The 22,190-nt window shown below is 46.4% G+C and overlaps 5 non-coding genes across 5 annotated transcripts; all 5 read right to left on the reverse strand.

The window, feature by feature from the left end:
* Positions 1-1,099: 1,099 nt before the first annotated feature.
* TRNAH-AUG (transfer RNA histidin (anticodon AUG)) lies at positions 1,100-1,172 on the reverse strand. Its single transcript has one exon. It is a non-coding gene; the product is annotated as a tRNA-His (tRNA).
* A 1,634-nt stretch (positions 1,173-2,806) lies between these two features.
* Positions 2,807-2,879, reverse strand: TRNAH-AUG (transfer RNA histidin (anticodon AUG)). Its single transcript has one exon. It is a non-coding gene; the product is annotated as a tRNA-His (tRNA).
* Positions 2,880-4,513: 1,634 nt separating this feature from the next.
* TRNAH-AUG (transfer RNA histidin (anticodon AUG)) lies at positions 4,514-4,586 on the reverse strand. Its single transcript has one exon. It is a non-coding gene; the product is annotated as a tRNA-His (tRNA).
* A 1,635-nt stretch (positions 4,587-6,221) lies between these two features.
* On the reverse strand, positions 6,222-6,294 carry TRNAH-AUG (transfer RNA histidin (anticodon AUG)). Its single transcript has one exon. It is a non-coding gene; the product is annotated as a tRNA-His (tRNA).
* A 2,315-nt stretch (positions 6,295-8,609) lies between these two features.
* TRNAH-AUG (transfer RNA histidin (anticodon AUG)) lies at positions 8,610-8,682 on the reverse strand. Its single transcript has one exon. It is a non-coding gene; the product is annotated as a tRNA-His (tRNA).
* Between the last annotated feature and the right edge of the window lie 13,508 nt (positions 8,683-22,190).

A 22,190-nucleotide genomic window follows, 5' to 3' on the forward strand; every position in this document is an offset into this window, starting at 1 on the left:
AGAAATTAAATGGTTGTTAGGTATTGTGGATAAGTTATGACTTTTTACGTTACATCTGAGACCCTACAACACCTCTCCCAGGTGGGCTCGAACCACCAACCTTTCGGTCAACAGCCGAACGCGCTAACCATTGCGCAACGGAAGCCCAAGAATTATATGGTCGTCAGGTATTGTGAAAAAACTTTGGCTTTTTACGTTACATTTGAGATCCAAAAACACCGCTCCCGGGTGGGCTCGAACCACCAACCTTTCGGTTAACAGCTGAACGCGCTAACCATTGCGCCACGGAAGCCCAAAATTTAAATGGTCGTCAGGTGCTGTGGAAAAACTATGACATTTTACGTTACATCTGAGACCTCACAACACCGCTCCCGGATGGGCTCGAACCACCAACCTATTGGTTAACAGCCGAACGCGCTAACCATTGAGCCACGGAAGCTCAGTAATTAAATGGTTGTCAGGTATTGTGGAGAAACTCTGACTTTTTACGTTACATCTGAGACCCCACAAAACGCTCCCGGAGGGGCTCGAACCACCAACCTTTTGAATAACAGCTGAGCGCACTAACCATTGCGCCACGTAAGCCCAAATATTAAATGGTCGTCAGGTATTGTGGAAAAACTATGACATATTACGTTACATCTGAGACCTCACAACACCGCTTTCGGGTGGGCTCGAACCACCAACCTTTCGGTTAACAGCCGAACGTGCTAACCATTGCGCCACGGAAGCCCAAATATTAAATGGTCGTCAGGTATTGTGGAAAAACCTCGACTTTTTACGTCACATCTGAGACCCCACAAAACGCTCCCGGAGGGGCTCGAACCACCAACCTTTTGAATAACAGCTGAGCGCACTAACCATTGCGCCACGGAAGCCCAAAAATTAAATGTTCGTCAGGTATTGTGGAAAAACTATGACATTTTACGTTACATCTGAGACCTCACAACACCGCTTTCGGGTGGGCTCGAACCACCAACCTTTCGGTTAACAGCCGAACGCGCTAACCATTGCGCCACGGAAGCCCAAAAATTAAATGTTCGTCAGGTATTGTGGAAAAACCTCGACTTTTTACGTCACATCTGAGACCTCACAACACCGCTCCCGGATGGGCACGAACCACCAACCTTTCGGTTCATAGCCGAACGCGCTAACCAATGCGCCACGGAAACCCAAAAATTCAATGGTCGTCAGGTATTGTGGAAAAACTTTGGTTTTTACGTTACATTTGAGATCCCACAACACCGGTCCCGGGTGGGCTCGAACCACCAACCTATTGGTTAACAGCCGAACGCGCTAACAATTAAGCCACGGAAGCTCAGAAATTAAATGGTTATCACGTATTGTGGAAAAGTTTTGAATTTTTATGCTACATCTGAGACCTCACAACACCGGTTTCGGGTGGGCTCGAACCACCAACTTACTGGTTAACAGCCGAACGCGCTAACCATTGAGCCACGGAAGCCCAAAAATTAAATGTTCGTCAGGTATTGTGGAAAAACTCTGACTTTTCACGTTACATCTGAGACACCACAAAACGCTCCCGGATGGGCTCGAACCACCAAACTTTCGGTTCGTCAGTTATTGTGGAAAACGTTTGACTTTTTAAGTTACATCTGAGACCTCACAACACCGCTCCCAGATGGGCTCGAACCACCAACCTATTGGTTAACAGCCGAACGCGCTAACCATTGAGCCACGGAAGTTCAGAAATTAAATGTTCGTCAGTTATTGTGGAAAACTATGACATTTTACGTTACATCTGAGACCTCACAACACCGCTTTCGGGTGGGCTCGAACCACCAACATTTCGGTTAACAGCCGAACGCGCTAACCATTGCGCCACGGAAGCCCAAATATTAAATGGTCGTCAGGTATTGTGGAATAACCGCGACTTTTTACGTCACATCTGAGACATCACAACACCGCTCCCGGGTACGCTCGAACCACCAACCTTTTGAATAACAGTTGAGCGCGCTAACCATTGCGCAACGGAAGCCCAAGAATTAAATGGTCGTCAGGTATTGTGAAAAAACTTTGGCTTTTTACGTTACATTTGAGATCCCACAACACCGCTCCCGGGTGGGCTCGAACCACCAACCTATTGTTTTACTGCTGAACGCGCTAACCATTGCGCCACGGAAGCCCAAAAATTAAATGTTCGTCAGTTATTGTGGAGAAACTCTGACTTTTTACGTTACATCTGAGACCCCACAAAACGCTCCCGGAGGGGCTCGAACCACCAACCTTTTGAATAACAGCTGAGCGCACTAACCATTGCGCCACGTAAGCCCAAATATTAAATGGTCGTCAGGTATTGTGGAAAAACTATGACATATTACGTTACATCTGAGACCTCACAACACCGCTTTCGGGTGGGCTCGAACCACCAACCTTTCGGTTAACAGCCGAACGTGCTAACCATTGCGCCACGGAAGCCCAAATATTAAATGGTCGTCAGGTATTGTGGAAAAACCTCGACTTTTTACGTCACATCTGAGACCCCACAAAACGCTCCCGGAGGGGCTCGAACCACCAACCTTTTGAATAACAGCTGAGCGCACTAACCATTGCGCCACGGAAGCCCAAAAATTAAATGTTCGTCAGGTATTGTGGAAAAACTATGACATTTTACGTTACATCTGAGACCTCACAACACCGCTTTCGGGTGGGCTCGAACCACCAACCTTTCGGTTAACAGCCGAACGCGCTAACCATTGCGCCACGGAAGCCCAAAAATTAAATGTTCGTCAGGTATTGTGGAAAAACCTCGACTTTTTACGTCACATCTGAGACCTCACAACACCGCTCCCGGATGGGCACGAACCACCAACCTTTCGGTTCATAGCCGAACGCGCTAACCAATGCGCCACGGAAACCCAAAAATTCAATGGTCGTCAGGTATTGTGGAAAAACTTTGGTTTTTACGTTACATTTGAGATCCCACAACACCGGTCCCGGGTGGGCTCGAACCACCAACCTATTGGTTAACAGCCGAACGCGCTAACAATTAAGCCACGGAAGCTCAGAAATTAAATGGTTATCACGTATTGTGGAAAAGTTTTGAATTTTTATGCTACATCTGAGACCTCACAACACCGGTTTCGGGTGGGCTCGAACCACCAACTTACTGGTTAACAGCCGAACGCGCTAACCATTGAGCCACGGAAGCCCAAAAATTAAATGTTCGTCAGGTATTGTGGAAAAACTCTGACTTTTCACGTTACATCTGAGACACCACAAAACGCTCCCGGATGGGCTCGAACCACCAAACTTTCGGTTCGTCAGTTATTGTGGAAAACGTTTGACTTTTTAAGTTACATCTGAGACCTCACAACACCGCTCCCAGATGGGCTCGAACCACCAACCTATTGGTTAACAGCCGAACGCGCTAACCATTGAGCCACGGAAGTTCAGAAATTAAATGTTCGTCAGTTATTGTGGAAAACTATGACATTTTACGTTACATCTGAGACCTCACAACACCGCTTTCGGGTGGGCTCGAACCACCAACATTTCGGTTAACAGCCGAACGCGCTAACCATTGCGCCACGGAAGCCCAAATATTAAATGGTCGTCAGGTATTGTGGAATAACCGCGACTTTTTACGTCACATCTGAGACATCACAACACCGCTCCCGGGTACGCTCGAACCACCAACCTTTTGAATAACAGTTGAGCGCGCTAACCATTGCGCAACGGAAGCCCAAGAATTAAATGGTCGTCAGGTATTGTGAAAAAACTTTGGCTTTTTACGTTACATTTGAGATCCCACAACACCGCTCCCGGGTGGGCTCGAACCACCAACCTATTGTTTTACTGCTGAACGCGCTAACCATTGCGCCACGGAAGCCCAAAAATTAAATGTTCGTCAGTTATTGTGGAGAAACTCTGACTTTTTACGTTACATCTGAGACCCCACAAAACGCTCCCGGAGGGGCTCGAACCACCAACCTTTTGAATAACAGCTGAGCGCACTAACCATTGCGCCACGTAAGCCCAAATATTAAATGGTCGTCAGGTATTGTGGAAAAACTATGACATATTACGTTACATCTGAGACCTCACAACACCGCTTTCGGGTGGGCTCGAACCACCAACCTTTCGGTTAACAGCCGAACGTGCTAACCATTGCGCCACGGAAGCCCAAATATTAAATGGTCGTCAGGTATTGTGGAAAAACCTCGACTTTTTACGTCACATCTGAGACCCCACAAAACGCTCCCGGAGGGGCTCGAACCACCAACCTTTTGAATAACAGCTGAGCGCACTAACCATTGCGCCACGGAAGCCCAAAAATTAAATGTTCGTCAGGTATTGTGGAAAAACTATGACATTTTACGTTACATCTGAGACCTCACAACACCGCTTTCGGGTGGGCTCGAACCACCAACCTTTCGGTTAACAGCCGAACGCGCTAACCATTGCGCCACGGAAGCCCAAAAATTAAATGTTCGTCAGGTATTGTGGAAAAACCTCGACTTTTTACGTCACATCTGAGACCTCACAACACCGCTCCCGGATGGGCACGAACCACCAACCTTTCGGTTCATAGCCGAACGCGCTAACCAATGCGCCACGGAAACCCAAAAATTCAATGGTCGTCAGGTATTGTGGAAAAACTTTGGTTTTTACGTTACATTTGAGATCCCACAACACCGGTCCCGGGTGGGCTCGAACCACCAACCTATTGGTTAACAGCCGAACGCGCTAACAATTAAGCCACGGAAGCTCAGAAATTAAATGGTTATCACGTATTGTGGAAAAGTTTTGAATTTTTATGCTACATCTGAGACCTCACAACACCGGTTTCGGGTGGGCTCGAACCACCAACTTACTGGTTAACAGCCGAACGCGCTAACCATTGAGCCACGGAAGCCCAAAAATTAAATGTTCGTCAGGTATTGTGGAAAAACTCTGACTTTTCACGTTACATCTGAGACACCACAAAACGCTCCCGGATGGGCTCGAACCACCAAACTTTCGGTTCGTCAGTTATTGTGGAAAACGTTTGACTTTTTAAGTTACATCTGAGACCTCACAACACCGCTCCCAGATGGGCTCGAACCACCAACCTATTGGTTAACAGCCGAACGCGCTAACCATTGAGCCACGGAAGTTCAGAAATTAAATGTTCGTCAGTTATTGTGGAAAACTATGACATTTTACGTTACATCTGAGACCTCACAACACCGCTTTCGGGTGGGCTCGAACCACCAACATTTCGGTTAACAGCCGAACGCGCTAACCATTGCGCCACGGAAGCCCAAATATTAAATGGTCGTCAGGTATTGTGGAATAACCGCGACTTTTTACGTCACATCTGAGACATCACAACACCGCTCCCGGGTACGCTCGAACCACCAACCTTTTGAATAACAGTTGAGCGCGCTAACCATTGCGCAACGGAAGCCCAAGAATTAAATGGTCGTCAGGTATTGTGAAAAAACTTTGGCTTTTTACGTTACATTTGAGATCCCACAACACCGCTCCCGGGTGGGCTCGAACCACCAACCTATTGTTTTACTGCTGAACGCGCTAACCATTGCGCCACGGAAGCCCAAAAATTAAATGTTCGTCAGTTATTGTGGAAAAACTCTGACATTTTACGTTACATCTGAGACCTCACAGCACCGCTCCCGGGAGGGCTCAAACTACCAGTCTTTTGAATAATAGCTGAACGCGCTAACCATTGCGCCACAGAAGCCCAAAATTTAAATGGTCGTCAGGTGCTGTGGAAAAACTATGACATTTTACGTTACATCTGAGACCTCACAACACCGCTCCCGGATGGGCTCGAACCACCAACCTATTGGTTAACAGCCGAACGCGCTAACCATTGAGCCACGGAAGCTCAGTAATTAAATGGTTGTCAGGTATTGTGGAGAAACTCTGACTTTTTACGTTACATCTGAGACCCCACAAAACGCTCCCGGAGGGGCTCGAACCACCAACCTTTTGAATAACAGCTGAGCGCACTAACCATTGCGCCACGTAAGCCCAAATATTAAATGGTCGTCAGGTATTGTGGAAAAACTATGACATTTTACGTTACATCTGAGACCTCACAACACCGCTTTCGGGTGGGCTCGAACCACCAACCTTTCGGTTAACAGCCGAACGCGCTAACCATTGCGCCACGGAAGCCCAAAAATTAAATGTTCGTCAGGTATTGTGGAAAAACCTCGACTTTTTACGTCACATCTGAGACCTCACAACACCGCTCCCGGATGGGCACGAACCACCAACCTTTCGGTTCATAGCCGAACGCGCTAACCAATGCGCCACGGAAACCCAAAAATTCAATGGTCGTCAGGTATTGTGGAAAAACTTTGGTTTTTACGTTACATTTGAGATCCCACAACACCGGTCCCGGGTGGGCTCGAACCACCAACCTATTGGTTAACAGCCGAACGCGCTAACAATTAAGCCAGGGAAGCTCAGGAATTAAATGGTTGTCCCGTATTGTGGAAAAGTTTTGACTTTTTACGCTACATCTGAGACCCCACAACACCTCTCCCGGGTGGGCTCGAACCACCCACCTTTCGGTTAACTGCTGAACGCACTAACCATTGCGCCACGGAAGCCCAAATATTAATTGGTCGTCAGGTATTGTGGAAAACTCTTGACTTTTACGTCACATCTGAGACCTCACAACACCGCTCCCGGATGGGCTCGAACCACCAACCTTTCGGTTAACAGCCGAACGCGCCAACCATTGAGCCACGGAAGTTCAGAAATTAAATGTTCGTCAGTTATTGTGGAAAAACTATGACATTTTACGTTACATCTGAGACCTCACAACACCGCTTTCGGGTGGGCTCGAACCACCAACCTTTCGGTTAACAGCCGAACGCGCTAACCATTGCGCCACGGAAGCCCAAATATTAAATGGTCGTCAGGTATTGTGGAAAAACCGCGACTTTTTACGTCACATCTGAGACATCACAACACCGCTCCCGGGTACGCTCGAACCACCAACCTTTTGAATAACAGTTGAGCGCGCTAACCATTGCGCCACGGAAGCCCAAAAATTAAATGTTCGTCAGGTATTGTGGAAAAACTTTGGTTTTTACGTTACATTTGAGATCCCACAACACCGGTCCCGGGTGGGCTCGAACCACCAACCTATTGGTTAACAGGCGAACGCGCTAACAATTAAGCCACGGAAGCTCAGAAATTAAATGGTTATCACGTATTGTGGAAAAGTTTTGAATTTTTATGCTACATCTGAGACCCCACAACACCGCTCCCGGGTGAGCTCGAACCACCAACCAATTGGTTAACAGCCGAACGCGCTAACCATTGAGCCACGAAAGCTCAGGAATTAAATGGTTGTACCGTATTGTGGAAAAGTTTTGACTTTTTACGCTACATCTGAGACCCCACAACACCTCTCCCGGGTGGGCTCAAACCACCCACCTTTCGGTTAACTGCTGAACGCACTAACCATTGCGCCACGGAAGCCCAAAAATTAAATGTTCGTCAGTTATTGTGGAAAAACTCTGACATTTTACGTTACATCTGAGACCTCACAGCACCGCTCCCGGGAGGGCTCAAACCACCACTCTTTTGAATAACAGCTGAACGCGCTAACCATTGCGCCACGGAAGCCCAAAAATTGAATGGTCGTCAGGTATTGTGGGCTCGAACCACCAACTTACTGGTTAACAGCCGAACGCGCTAACCATTGAGCCAACGGAAGTTCAGAAATTATATGGTTGTCTCGTATTGTGGAAAACTCTTGACTTTTTACGTCACATCTGAGACCTCACAACACCGCTCCCGGATGGGCTCGAACCACCAACCTTTCGGTTAACAGCCGAACGCGCCAACCATTGAGCCACGGAAGCTCAGTAATTAAATGGTTGTCAGGTATTGTGGAGAAACCTTGACTTTTTACGCCACATCTGAGACCTCACAACACCGGTTTCGGGTGGGCTCGAACCACCAACTTACTGGTTAACAGCCGAACGCGCTAACCATTGAGCCACGGAAGTTCAGAAATTATATGGTTGTCTCGTATTGTGGAAAAACTCTGACTTTTCACGTTACATCTGAGACACTACAAAACGCTCCCGGATGGGCTCGAACCACCAAACGTTCGGTTCGTCAGTTATTGTGGAAAACGTTTGACTTTTTACGTTACATCTGAGACCTCACAACACCGCTCCCAGATGGGCTCGAACCACCAACCTATTGGTTAACAGCCGAACGCGCTAACCATTGAGCCACGGAAGTTCAGAAATTAAATGTTCGTCAGTTATTGTGGAAAAACTATGACATTTTACGTTACATCTGAGACCTCACAACACCGCTTTCGGGTGGGCTCGAACCACCAACCTTTCGGTTAACAGCCGAACGCGCTAACCATTGCGCCACGGAAGCCCAAATATTAAATGGTCGTCAGGTATTGTGGAAAAACCGCGACTTTTTACGTCACATCTAAGACATCACAACACCGCTCCCGGGTACGCTCGAACCACCAACCTTTTGAATAACAGTTGAGCGCGCTAACCATTGCGCCACGGAAGCCCAAAAATTAAATGTTCGTCAGGTATTGTGGAAAAACTCTGACTTTTTACGTCACATCTGAGACCTCACAACACCGCTCCCGGATGGGCACGAACCACCAACCTTTCGGTTCATAGCCGAACGCGCTAACCAATGCGCCACGGAAACCCAAAAATTCAATGGTCGTCAGGTATTGTGGAAAAACTTTGGTTTTTACGTTACATTTGAGATCCCACAACACCGGTCCCGGGTGGGCTCGAACCACCAACCTATTGGTTAACAGCCGAACGCGCTAACAATTAAGCCACGGAAGCTCAGAAATTAAATGGTTATCACGTATTGTGGAAAAGTTTTGAATTTTTATGCTACATCTGAGACCTCACAACACCGGTTTCGGGTGGGCTCGAACCACCAACCTATTGGTTAACAGCCGAACGTGCTAACCATTGAGCCACGGAACCTCAGGAATTAAATGGTTGTCCCGTATTGTGGAAAAGTTTTGACTTTTTACGCTACATCTGAGACCCCACAACACCTCTCCCGGGTGGGCTCGAACCACCAACCTTTCGGTTAACTGCTGAACGCACTAACCATTGCGCCACGGAAGCCCAAAAATTAAATGTTCGTCAGTTATTGTGGAAAAACTCTGACATTTTACGTTACATCTGAGACCTCACAGCACCGCACCCGGGAGGGCTCAAACCACCACTCTTTTGAATAACAGCTGAACGCGCTAACCATTGCGCCACTGAAGCCCAAAAATTGAATGGTCGTCAGGTATTGTGGAAAAACCTTGACTTTTTACGCCACATCTGAGACCTCACAACACCGGTTTCGGGTGGGCTCGAACCACCAACTTACTGGTTAACAACCGAACGCGCTAACCATTGAGCCACGGAAGTTCAGAAATTATATGGTTGTCTCGTATTGTGGAAAAACTCTGACTTTTTACGTCACATCTGAGACCTCACAACACCGCTCCCGGGAGGGCTTAAACCACCAGCTTTTAAATAACAGCTGAACGCTCTAACCATTGCGCCACGGAAGCCCAAATATTAAATGGTCGTCAGGTATTGTGGAAAACTCTTGACTTTTTACGTCACATCTGAGACCTCACAACACCGCTCCCGGATGGGCTCGAACCACCAACCTTTCGGTTAACAGCCGAACGCGCCAACCATTGCGCCATGGAAGCTAGAAACTTATATGGTCGTCAGGTATTGTGGAAAAACTTTGACTTTTTACGTCACATCTGAGACCTCACAACACCTCTCCCGGGTGGGCTCGAACCACCAAACTTTCGGTTAACAGCTGTACGCGCTAACAATTGAGCCACGGAAATTCAGAAATTAAATGTTTGTCCCGTATTGTGGAAAAGTTTTGACTTTTTACGCTACATCTGAGACCCCACAACGCCTCTCCTGGGTGGGCTCGAAACACCAACCTTTCGGTTAACTGCTGAACGCGCTAACCATTGCGCCACGGAAGCCCAAATATTAAATGTTCGTCAGTTATTGTGGAAAAACTATGACATTTTACGTTACATCTGAGACCTCACAACACCGCTTTCGGGTGGGCTCGAACCACTAACCATTCGGTTAACAGCCGAACGCGCTAACCATTGCGCCACGGAAGCCCAAATATTAAATGGTCGTCAGGTATTGTGGAAAAACCTCGACTTTTTACGTCACATCTGAGACATCACAACACCGCTCCCGGGTACGCTCGAACCACCAACCTTTTGAATAACAGTTGAGCGCGCTAACCATTGCGCCACGGAAGCCCAAAAATTAAATGTTTGTCAGGTATTGTGGAAAAACTCTGACTTTTTACGTCACATCTGAGACCTCACAACACCGCTCCCGGATGGGCACGAACCACCAACCTTTCGGTTCATAGCTGAAAGCGCTAACCAATGCGGCACGGAAACCCAAAAATTAAATGGTTGTCAGGTATTGTGGAAAAACTTTGGTTTTTACGTTACATTTGAGATCCCACAACACCGGTCCCGGGTGGGCTCGAACCACCACTTTCAATGAGTGTATTATAGGGAATTAAGCTGAATTCGGTCAAAAATTTCTCCAGAAAAAAATGCATTCAAAAAAGTACCGAAAAAATCGCAGGTTTTTCTTCTTCAAGACACAAAATCCGTGAATACGATTTCTTATTGAAAATTGAATTTTAACAGTTTTTTGAATGAATATCGTTACATTGCTTGAATTAAAGCAAAAAGTATAAAAATAATGGTTTCAATGAATATATTTGAAAATAGTGAAGAATTACTCAAAGTATGCTTCTTTGGCCGTGAAACGTCGATTTTGAAAATGTTATTAAAAATCGAGGTAAATTTTTAATTATTGTTCAATCGAGATGAAATCACTTTCAATGAGTGTTTTATAGGGAATTAAGCTGAATTCGGTCAAAAATTTCTCCAGAAAAAAATGCATTCAAAAGTGTACCGAAAAAATCGCATGTTTTTCTTCTTCAAGATACAAAATCCGTGACAACGATTTCTTATTGAAAAATTGAATTTTAACAGTTTTTTGAATGAATATCGTTACATTTGCTTGAATTTTTGGGCTTCCGTGGCGCAATTATTAGCGCGTTCAACTGTTAATCGAAAGGCTGGTGGTTCAAGCCCACCCGGAAGAGGTGTTGTGGGGTCTCAGATGTAGCGTAAAAAGTCAAAACTTATCCACAATACGTGACAACCAGTTTATTTCTGAGCTTCCGTGGCTCGATGGTTAGCGCGTTCGGCTGTTAACCAATAGGTTGGTGGTTCGAGCCCACCCGGGAGCGGTGGTGTGGGATCTCAAATGTAACGTAGAAAGCCAAAGTTTTGCCACAATACCTGACGACCATTAAATTTTTGGGCTTCCTTGGCGCAATGGTTAGCGCGTTCGGCTGTTAACCGAAAGGTTGGTGGTTCGAGCCCAACCGGAAGAGGTGTTGTAGGGTCTCAGATGTAACGTAAAAAGTCATAACTTATCCACAATACCTGACAACCATTTAACTTCTGAGCTTCCGTGGCTCAAAGGTTAGCGCGTTCGGCTGTTAACCAATAGGTGTGTGGTTCGAGCCCATCCGGGAGCGGAGTTGTGACGTCTCAGATGTGACGTAAAAAGTCAAGGTTTTTTCCACAACACCTGACGACCATTTAATTTTTGGGCTTCCGTGGCGCAATGGTTAGCGCGTTCGGCTGTTAACCAATAGGTTGGTGGTTCGAGCCCATCCGGGAGCGGTGTTGTGAGGTCTCAGATGTAACGTAAAATGTCAGAGTTTTTCCACAATACCTGACGAACATTTAATTTTTGGGCTTCCGTGGCGCAATTATTAGCGCGTTCAACTGTTAATCTCAATGTCATTGTTGAAGAAGTCCCCACCTAGTGGAATGTCGCACCAACTCTTTTGTTATAATTATTCCTTTTGTTGAATTATAAAATCTATTGCAAATTCGTTGTTTTGTTATACGACTATTTGACACCCTGTCAAGCCATCGTACGTCTATCTTATATCACCTATTGTTCACTGTCAAACAATGTTAGACGTGTTTAAACATGTCGGAAATCAGCTGCGATGGCCTTTGCTAGGACCTTGTATTGTTAGTCAATAATTTCGAAAAATCAACTGTCCTTGACCCCCCTTGAGAGGAGGAAGAGAAGGGGGGGGGTAGGAATCTAGTATAAAGAACGTGAGAAAATAACAGTACTTCACAGTCGAACATCAATCGTCAAAACCTCAACATGGACGCTGAAGCACTTCGCTGGACACTTGACGAAATGGCCGTAAATAAGCCTTGGAACATAGTCGAAATATACAAGTTTTATTATTTTCTATGCTCTTATTTACACTTAGATCCTGCTAATATACCTTCAACATTACCCGGTTTTATCATAAATGGCGGCTTAAATAATGTTCAAACGTTCCTCGATCTAATAGACTATATGAAGAACGTTCCTCGTACACCTGAAACCTGTCAAACACATGACGAATTGGAACATTTATATAATTTAATTCCTACCCCTTTAAAAATTTCTTACTTAGACCGCGTGAAAAGACGGAAGCAAGAAATGGAACGTAATAACCATGAATCTTTGAGACCCAGTTTCGATAATTCACAAACTGGCAGGGAGATGGGGGAGATTCTAGATAACGCGTGTCAACAAGACGAGACGGAAAACGACCCTTTTGAATATGTGTCTCTGAACTTTTCCGATTACGCCCCCAGCGAAAAGAGCTCCATCGTAGATTCGGAGGAGGCCGAGGCGAATGTTTATGATCAATGGGGTGGGGGGTGTCCCCCTTCGCCTATAGAAGATGTACCATCTTGCGAAATTCTAGAGCAGAGCGAGAGATTTTTTGAACATTTTAATATGTATGGCAGGGAAATAACTCTAAATATAACTGATGATCCGGTGGATAGCATATGTTCTATTACGGAACACGTATTAAGCGAATATAGAGCAACAGATTACGTGCAAATAACTTTACGAAGTCTGGGTATAAACTGTCGTTCGGAACTTGAATTATCCTTTAAAAGGCTCGATCAAGTAGACCCTTCTATTCTCTTTGATCAACTAGCCGAGTTACTTTATGATGATGAGATCGAACATTTTTTTCAAGGACCTATAAAAATGATATTTAGTATAGTCAGAATACCAGAAGGGTATGGACGTTCTAATCATCGTCAACTCAAGCCATTCAGTATTTTTTCAAAGGATCGAAGGGGGATTCGACGAATACCAAACACTGATAATCTCTGTTTAGCGCGTAGCCTTTGTGTTGCTGTCGCTCATCGTCTCCACATGAACAACGAAAACAACACAGAGTTAAAAAATCGTTACGTGACCATATCACAAGCAGGACCCCGTTACACAAGCCAAAAAACAGAGGCTTTAGATCTTTGTCAAAAGGCCGGAGTCTCTGTATCCGAATGCGGTACCCCCGATTCATTCCAGAAATTTAAAGTTTATTTATCCCCCTGTTCTATATTTGTTTATAAATTCGAAAACAGAGTTCCAATTCTAATTTTAGGCGAAAACGACCCTACAGATACCAGACCACGCCTCTTTCTACTTAATGAGAATAATCACTATAACGTCATAACAAATTTAAAACCATTGTTTAGTCACGAACACTTTTGCGAGAAGTGCCTCACACCTTACTGGCGTGTTCAATCTCATAAATGCAATGATTTTTGCTTTAAATGTATGCGTCCGACTGTTTGTCATGGACGTGCAAAAACATGCGACTCCTCCCTACGAAAATTCTGGGGTGACGATTGTTATAACAGCCATTTGGTTCCTGTTGGTAACAAAAAAGCCCTTTGCGAGCGGCTTTACCATTGCAAAAGCTGCTTTAAAATAATTGATTTCGTAAAACGTACTACTAGACATAGTTGTGGGGAGATGTTCTGTCATATATGTGGGAAGCATCAACCCAGCGATCAACCGGGAGAGGTGTTGTAGGGTCTCAGATGTAACGTAATAAGTCAAAACTTATCCACAATACCTGACAACCATTTAATTTTTGGGCTTCCGTGGCGCAATGATTAGCGCGTTCAGCTGTTAATCGAAAGGTTGAAGGTTCGAGCCCACCCGGGAGAGGTGTTGTGGGGTCTCAGATGCAGCGTAAAAAGTCAAAACTTTTCCACAATACGAGACAACCATTTAATATCTGAGCTTCCGTGGCTCAATGGTTAGCGCGTTCTGCTGTTAACCAATAGGTTGGTGGTTCGAGCCCATCCGGGAGCGGTGTTGTGAGGTCTCAGATGTGACGTAAAAAGTCAAGGTTTTTACACAATACCTGACGAGCATTTAATTTTTGGGCTTCCGTGGCGCAATGGTTAGCGCGTTCAGCTGTTAACCAATAGGTTGGTGGTTCGAGCCCACCCGGGAGCGGTGTTGTGGGATCTCAAATGTAACGTAGAAAGCCAAAGTTTTTCCACAATGTCTGACGACCATTTAGTTTTTGGGCTTCCGTCGCGCAATGGTTAGCGCGTTCGGCTGTTAACCAATAGGTTGGTGGTTCGAGCCCACCCGGGAGCGGTGTTGTGGGATCTCAAATGTAACGTAGAAAGCCAAAGTTTTTCCACAATACCTGACGACCATTTATTTTTTGGCTTCCTTGGCGCAATGGCTAGCGCGTTCGGCTGTTAACCGGAAGGTTGGTGGTTCGAGCCCAACCAGGAGAGGTGTTGTAGGGTCTCAGATGTAACGTAATAAGTCAAAACTTACATCTGGGACCCTACAACACCTCTCGCGGTTGGGCTCGAACCACCAACCTTACGGTTAACAGCCGAACGCGCTAACCATTGCGCCACGGAAGCCCAAAAAATAAATGGTCGTCAGGTATTGTGGAAAAACTTTGGCTTTCTACGTTACATTTGAGATCCCACATCACCGCTCCCGGGTGGGCTCGAACCACCCACCTATTGGTTAACAGCCGAACGCGCTAACCATTGCGCCACGGAAGCCCAAAAACTAAATGGTCGTCAGGTATTGTGTAAAAACCTTGACTTTTTACGTCACATCTGAGACCTCACAACACCGCTCCCGAGTGGGCTCGAACCTTCAACCTTTCGATTAACAGCTGAACGCGCTAATCATTGCGCAACGGAAGCCCAAAAATTAAATGTTCGTCAGGTATTCTGGAAAAACTCTGACATTTTACGTTACATCTGAGACCTCACAACACCGCTCTCGGATGGGCTCGAACCACCAACCTATTGGTTAACAGCCGAACGCGCTAACCATTGAGCCACGGAAGCTCAGAAATTAAATGGTTGTCAGGTATTGTGGATAAGTTTTGACTTTTTACGTTACATCTGAGACCCTACAACACCTCTCCCGGTTGGGCTCGAACCACCAACCTTTCGGTTAACAGCCGAACGCGCTAACCATTGCGCCAAGGAAGCCCAAAAAATAAATGGTCGTCAGGTATTGTGGAAAAACCTTCACTTTTTACGTCACAACTGAGGCCTCACAACACCGCTCCAGGATGGGCTCGAACCACCAACCTATTGGTTAACAGCCGAACGCGCTAACCATTGAGCCACGGAAGCTCAGAAATTAAATGGTTGTCACGTATTGTGGAAAAGTTTTGACTTTTTACGCTACATCTGAGACCCCACAACACCTCTCCCGGGTGGGCTCGAACCTCGAACCTTTCGAATAACAGCTGAACGCGCTAGTCATTGCGCCACGGAAGCCCACAAATTAAATGTTCCACAGGTATTGTGTAAAAACCTTGACTTTTTACGTCACATCTGAGACCTCATAACACCGCTCCCGGATGGGCTCGAACCACCAACCTATTGGTTAAGAGTCGAACGCGCTAACCATTGAGCCACGGAAGCTCAGAAATTAAATGGTTGTCAGGTATTGTGGATAAGTTATGACTTATTACGTTACATCTGAGACCCTACAACACCTCTCCCGGTTGGGCTCGAACCACCAACCTTTCGGTTAACAGCCGAACGCGCTAACCATTGCGCCAAGGAAGCCCAAAAATTAAATGTTCGTCAGGTATTGTGGAAAAACCTTAACTTTTTACGTCACATCTGACACCTCACAACACCGCTCCCGGATGGGCTCGAACCACCAACCTAATGGTTAACAGCCGAACGCGCTAACCATTGAGCCACGGAAGCCCAAAAATTAAATGCTCGTCAGGTATTGTGTAAAAACCTTCACTTTTTACGTCACAACTGAGGCCTCACAACACCGCTCCAGGATGGGCTCGAACCACCAACCTATTGGTTAACAGCCGAACGCGCTAACCATTGAGCCACGGAAGCTCAGAAATTAAATGGTTGTCACGTATTGTGGAAAAGTTTTGACTTTTTACGCTACATCTGAGACCCCACAACACCTCTCCCGGGTGGGCTCGAACCTCCAACCTTTCGATTAACAGCTGAACGCGCTAGTCATTGCGCCACGGAAGCCCACAAATTAAATGTTCCACAGGTATTGTGGAAAAACTCTGACATTTTACGTTACATCTGAGACCTCACGACACCGCTCTCGGATGGGCTCGAACCACCAACCTATTGGTTAACAGCCGAACGCGCTAACCATTGAGCCACGGAAGCTCAGAAATTAAATGGTTGTCACGTATTGTGGAAAGGGTTTGACTTTTTACGCTACATCTGAGACCCCACAACACCTCTCCCGGGTGGGCTCGAACCTTCAACCATTCGATTAACAGCTGAACGCGCTAATCATTGCGCCACGGAAGCCCAAAAATTAAATGTTCGTCAGGTATTTTTGAAAAACTCTGACATTTTACGTTACATCTAGGACCTCACAAAACCGCTCCCGAATGGGCTCGAACCACCAACCTATTGGTTAACAGCCGAACGCACTAACCATTGAGCCACGGAAGCTCAGAAATTAAATGGTTGTCAGGTATTGTGGATAAGTTATGACTTATTACGTTACATCTGAGACCCTATAACACCTCTCCCGGTTGGGCTCGAACCACCAACCTTTCGGTTAACAGCCGAACGCGCTAACCATTGCGCCAAGGAAGCCCAAAAAATAAATGGTCGTCAGGTATTGTGGAAAAACTTTGGCTTTCTACGTTACATTTGAGATCCCACAACACCGCTCCCGGGTGGGCTCGAACCACCAACCTATTGGTTAACAGCCGAACGCGCTAACCATTGCGCGACGGAAGCCCAAAAACTAAATGGTCGTCAAATATTGTGGAAAAACTTTGGCTTTCTACGTTACGTTTGAGATCTCACAACACCGCTCCCGGGTGGGCTCGAACCACCAACCTATTGGTTAACAGCCGAACGCGCTAACCATTGAGCCACGGAAGCTCAGAAATTAAATGGTTGTCACGAATTGTGGAAAAGTTTTGACTTTTTACGCTACATCTGAGACCCCACAACACCTCTCCCGGGTGGGCTCGAACCTTCAACCTTTCGATTAACAGCTGAACGCGCTAATCATTGCGCCACGGAAGCCCAAAAATTAAATGTTCGTGAGGTATTGTGGAAAAACTCTGACATTTTACGTTACATCTGAGACCTCACAACACCGCTCCCGGATGGGCTCGAACCACCAACCTATTGGTTAACAGCCGAACGAGCTAACCATTGAGCCACGGAAGCTCAGAAATTGAATGGTTGTCAGGTATTGTGGATAAGTTTTGACTTTTTACGTTACATCTGAGACCCTACAACACCTCTCCCGGTTGGGCTCGAACCACCAACCTTTCGGTTAACAGCCGAACGCGCTAACCATTGCGCCAAGGAAGCCCAAAAAATAAATGGTCGTCAGGTATTGTGGAAAAACTTTGGCTTTCTACGTTACATTTGAGATCCCACAACACCGCTCCCGGGTGGGCTCGAACCACCAACCTATTGGTTAACAGCCGAACGCGCTAACCATTGCGCCACGGAAGCCCAATAATTAAATGCTCGTCAGGTATTGTGTAAAAACCTTCACTTTTTACGTCACAACTGAGGCCTCACAACACCGCTCCAGGATGGGCTCGAACCACCAACCTATTGGTTAACAGCCGAACGCGCTAACCATTGAGCCACGGAAGCTCAGAAATTAAATGGTTGTCACGTATTGTGGAAAAGTTTTGACTTTTTACGCTACATCTGAGACCCCACAACACCTCTCCCGGGTGGGCTCGAACCTCTAACCTTTCGATTAACAGCTGAACGCGCTAGTCATTGCGCCACGGAAGCCCACAAATTAAATGTTCCACAGGTATTGTGTAAAAACCTTGACTTTTTACGTCACATCTGAGACCTCATAACACCGCTCCCGGATGGGCTCGAACCACCAACCTATTGGTTAAGAGTCGAACGCGCTAACCATTGAGCCACGGAAGCTCAGAAATTAAATGGTTGTCAGGTATTGTGGATAAGTTATGACTTATTACGTTACATCTGAGACCCTACAACACCTCTCCCGGTTGGGCTCGAACCACCAACCTTTCGGTTAACAGCCGAACGCGCTAACCATTGCGCCAAGGAAGCCCAAAAAATAAATGGTCGTCAGGTATTGTGGAAAAACTTTGGCTTTCTACGTTACATTTGAGATCCCACAACACCGCTCCCGGGTGGGCTCGAACCACCAACCTATTGGTTAACAGCCGAACGCGCTAACCATTGCGCCACGGAAGCCCAATAATTAAATGCTCGTCAGGTATTGTGTAAAAACCTTCACTTTTTACGTAACAACTGAGGCCTCACAACACCGCTCCAGGATGGGCTCGAACCACCAACCTATTGGTTAACAGCCGAACGCGCTAACCATTGAGCCACGGAAGCTCAGAAATTAAATGGTTGTCACGTATTGTGGAAAAGTTTTGACTTTTTACGCTACATCTGAGACCCCACAACACCTCTCCCGGGTGGGCTCGAACCTCCAACCTTTCGATTAACAGCTGAACGCGCTAGTCATTGCGCCACGGAAGCCCACAAATTAAATGTTCCACAGGTATTGTGGAAAAACTCTGACATTTTACGTTACATCTGAGACCTCACAACACCGCTCTCGGATGGGCTCGAACCACCAACCTATTGGTTAACAGCCGAACGCGCTAACCATTGAGCCACGGAAGCTCAGAAATTAAATGGTTGTCAGGTATTGTGGATAAGTTTTGACTTTTTACGTTACATCTGAGACCCTACAACACCTCTCCCGGTTGGGCTCGAACCACCAACCTTTCGGTTAACAGCCGAACGCGCTAACCATTGCGCCAAGGAAGCCCAAAAAATAAATGGTCGTCAGGTATTGTGGAAAAACTTTGGCTTTCTACGTTACATTTGAGATCCCACAACACCGCTCCCGGGTGGGCTCGAACCACCAACCTATTGGTTAACAGCCGAACGCGCTAACCATTGAGCCACGGAAGCTCAGAAATTAAATGGTTGTCACGTATTGTGGAAAAGTTTTGACTTTTTACGCTACATCTGAGACCCCACAACACCTCTCCCGGGTGGGCTCGAACCTCCAACCTTTCGATTAACAGCTGAACGCGCTAGTCATTGCGCCACGGAAGCCCACAAATTAAATGTTCCACAGGGATTGTGGAAAAACTCTGACATTTTACGTTACATCTGAGACCTCACAACACCGCTCTCGGATGGGCTCGAACCACCAACCTATTGGTTAACAGCCGAACGCGCTAACCATTGAGCCACGGAAGCTCAGAAATTAAATGGTTGTCACGTATTGTGGAAAAGGTTTGACTTTTTACGCTACATCTGAGACCCCACAACACCTCTCCCGGGTGGGCTCGAACCTTCAACCATTCGATTAACAGCTGAACGCGCTAATCATTGCGCCACGGAAGCCCAAAAATTAAATGTTCGTCAGGTATTTTTGAAAAACTCTGACATTTTACGTTACATCTAGGACCTCACAAAACCGCTCCCGAATGGGCTCGAACCACCAACCTATTGGTTAAAGGCCGAACGCACTAACCATTGAGCCACGGAAGCTCAGAAATTAAATGGTTGTCAGGTAATGTGGATAAGTTATGACTTATTACGTTACATCTGAGACCCTATAACACCTCTCCCGGTTGGGCTCGAACCACCAACCTTTCGGTTAACAGCCGAACGCGCTAACCATTGCGCCAAGGAAGCCCAAAAAATAAATGGTCGTCAGGTATTGTGGAAAAACTTTGGCTTTCTACGTTACATTTGAGATCCCACAACACCGCTCCCGGGTGGGCTCGAACCACCAACCTATTGGTTAACAGCCGAACGCGCTAACCATTGCGCGACGGAAGCCCAAAAACTAAATGGTCGTCAGATATTGTGGAAAAACTTTGGCTTTCTACGTTACATTTGAGATCTCACAACACCGCTCCCGGGTGGGCTCGAACCACCAACCTATTGGTTAACAGCCGAACGCGCTAACCATTGAGCCACGGAAGCTCAGAAATTGAATGGTTGTCAGGTATCGTGGATAAGTTTTGACTTTTTACGTTACATCTGAGACCCTACAACACCTCTCCCGGTTGGGCTCGAACCACCAACCTTTCGGTTAACAGCCGAACGCGCTAACCATTGCGCCAAGGAAGCCCAAAAAATAAATGGTCGTCAGGTATTGTGGAAAAACTTTGGCTTTCTACGTTACATTTGAGATCCCACAACACCGCTCCAGGATGGGCTCGAACCACCAACCTATTGGTTAACAGCCGAACGCGCTAACCATTGAGCCACGGAAGCTCAGAAATTAAATGGTTGTCACGAATTGTGGAAAAGTTTTGACTTTTTACGCTACATCTGAGACCCCACAACACCTCTCCCGGGTGGGCTCGAACCTTCAACCATTCGATTAACAGCTGAACGCGCTAATCATTGCGCCACGGAAGCCCAAAAATTAAATGTTCGTCAGGTATTGTTGAAAAACTCTGACATTTTACGTTACATCTAGGACCTCACAAAACCGCTCCCGAATGGGCTCGAACCACCAACCTATTGGTTAACAGCCGAACGCGCTAACCATTGAGCCACGGAAGCTCAGAAATTAAATGGTTGTCACGTATTGTGGAAAAGTTTTGACTTTTACGCTACATCTGAGACCCCACAACACCTCTCCCGGGTTTGCTCGAACCTCCAACCTTTCGATTAACAGCTGAACGCGCTAGTCATTGCGCCACGGAAGCCCACAAATTAAATGTTCCACAGGTATTGTGGAAAAACTCTGACATTTTACGTTACATCTGAGACCTCACAACACCGCTCTCGGATGGGCTCGAACCACCAACCTATTGGTTAACAGCCGAACGCGCTAACCATTGAGCCACGGAAGCTCAGAAATTAAATGGTTGTCACGTATTGTGGAAAAGTTTTGACTTTTTACGCTACATCTGAGACCCCACAACACCTCTCCCGGGTGGGCTCGAACCTTCAACCATTCGATTAACAGCTGAACGCGCTAATCATTGCGCCACGGAAACCCAAAAATTAAATGTTCGTCAGGTATTGTTGAAAAACTCTGACATTTTACGTTACATCTAGGACCTCACAAAACCGCTCCCGAATGGGCTCGAACCACCAACCTATTGGTTAACAGCCGAACGCACTAACCATTGAGCCACGGAAGCTCAGAAATTAAATGGTTGTCAGGTATTGTGGATAAGTTATGACTTATTACGTTACATCTGAGACCCTATAACACCTCTCCCGGTTGGGCTCGAACCACCAACCTTTCGGTTAACAGCCGAACGCGCTAACCATTGCGCGACGGAAGCCCAAAAACTAAATGGTCGTCAGATATTTTGGAAAAACTTTGGCTTTCTACGTTACATTTGAGATCTCACAACACCGCTCCCGGGTGGGCTCGAACCACCAACCTATTGGTTAACAGCCGAACGCGCTAACCATTGAGCCACGGAAGCTCAGAAATTAAATGGTTGTCACGAATTGTGGAAAAGTTTTGACTTTTTACGCTACATCTGAGACCCCACAACACCTCTCCCGGGTGGGCTCGAACCTTCAACCTTTCGATTAACAGCTGAACGCGCTAATCATTGCGCCACGGAAGCCCAAAAATTAAATGTTCGTGAGGTATTGTGGAAAAACTCTGACATTTTACGTTACATCTGAGACCTCACAACACCGCTCCCGGATGGGCTCGAACCACCAACCTATTGGTTAACAGCCGAACGCGCTAACCATTGAGCCACGGAAG

The sequence above is a fragment of the Phalangium opilio genome, unplaced genomic scaffold (assembly GCF_054372755.1).
Source record: "Phalangium opilio isolate 3A_F unplaced genomic scaffold, DU_Popi_V2 ptg000360l_1, whole genome shotgun sequence".
Lineage (NCBI taxonomy): Eukaryota > Metazoa > Arthropoda > Arachnida > Opiliones > Phalangiidae > Phalangium > Phalangium opilio.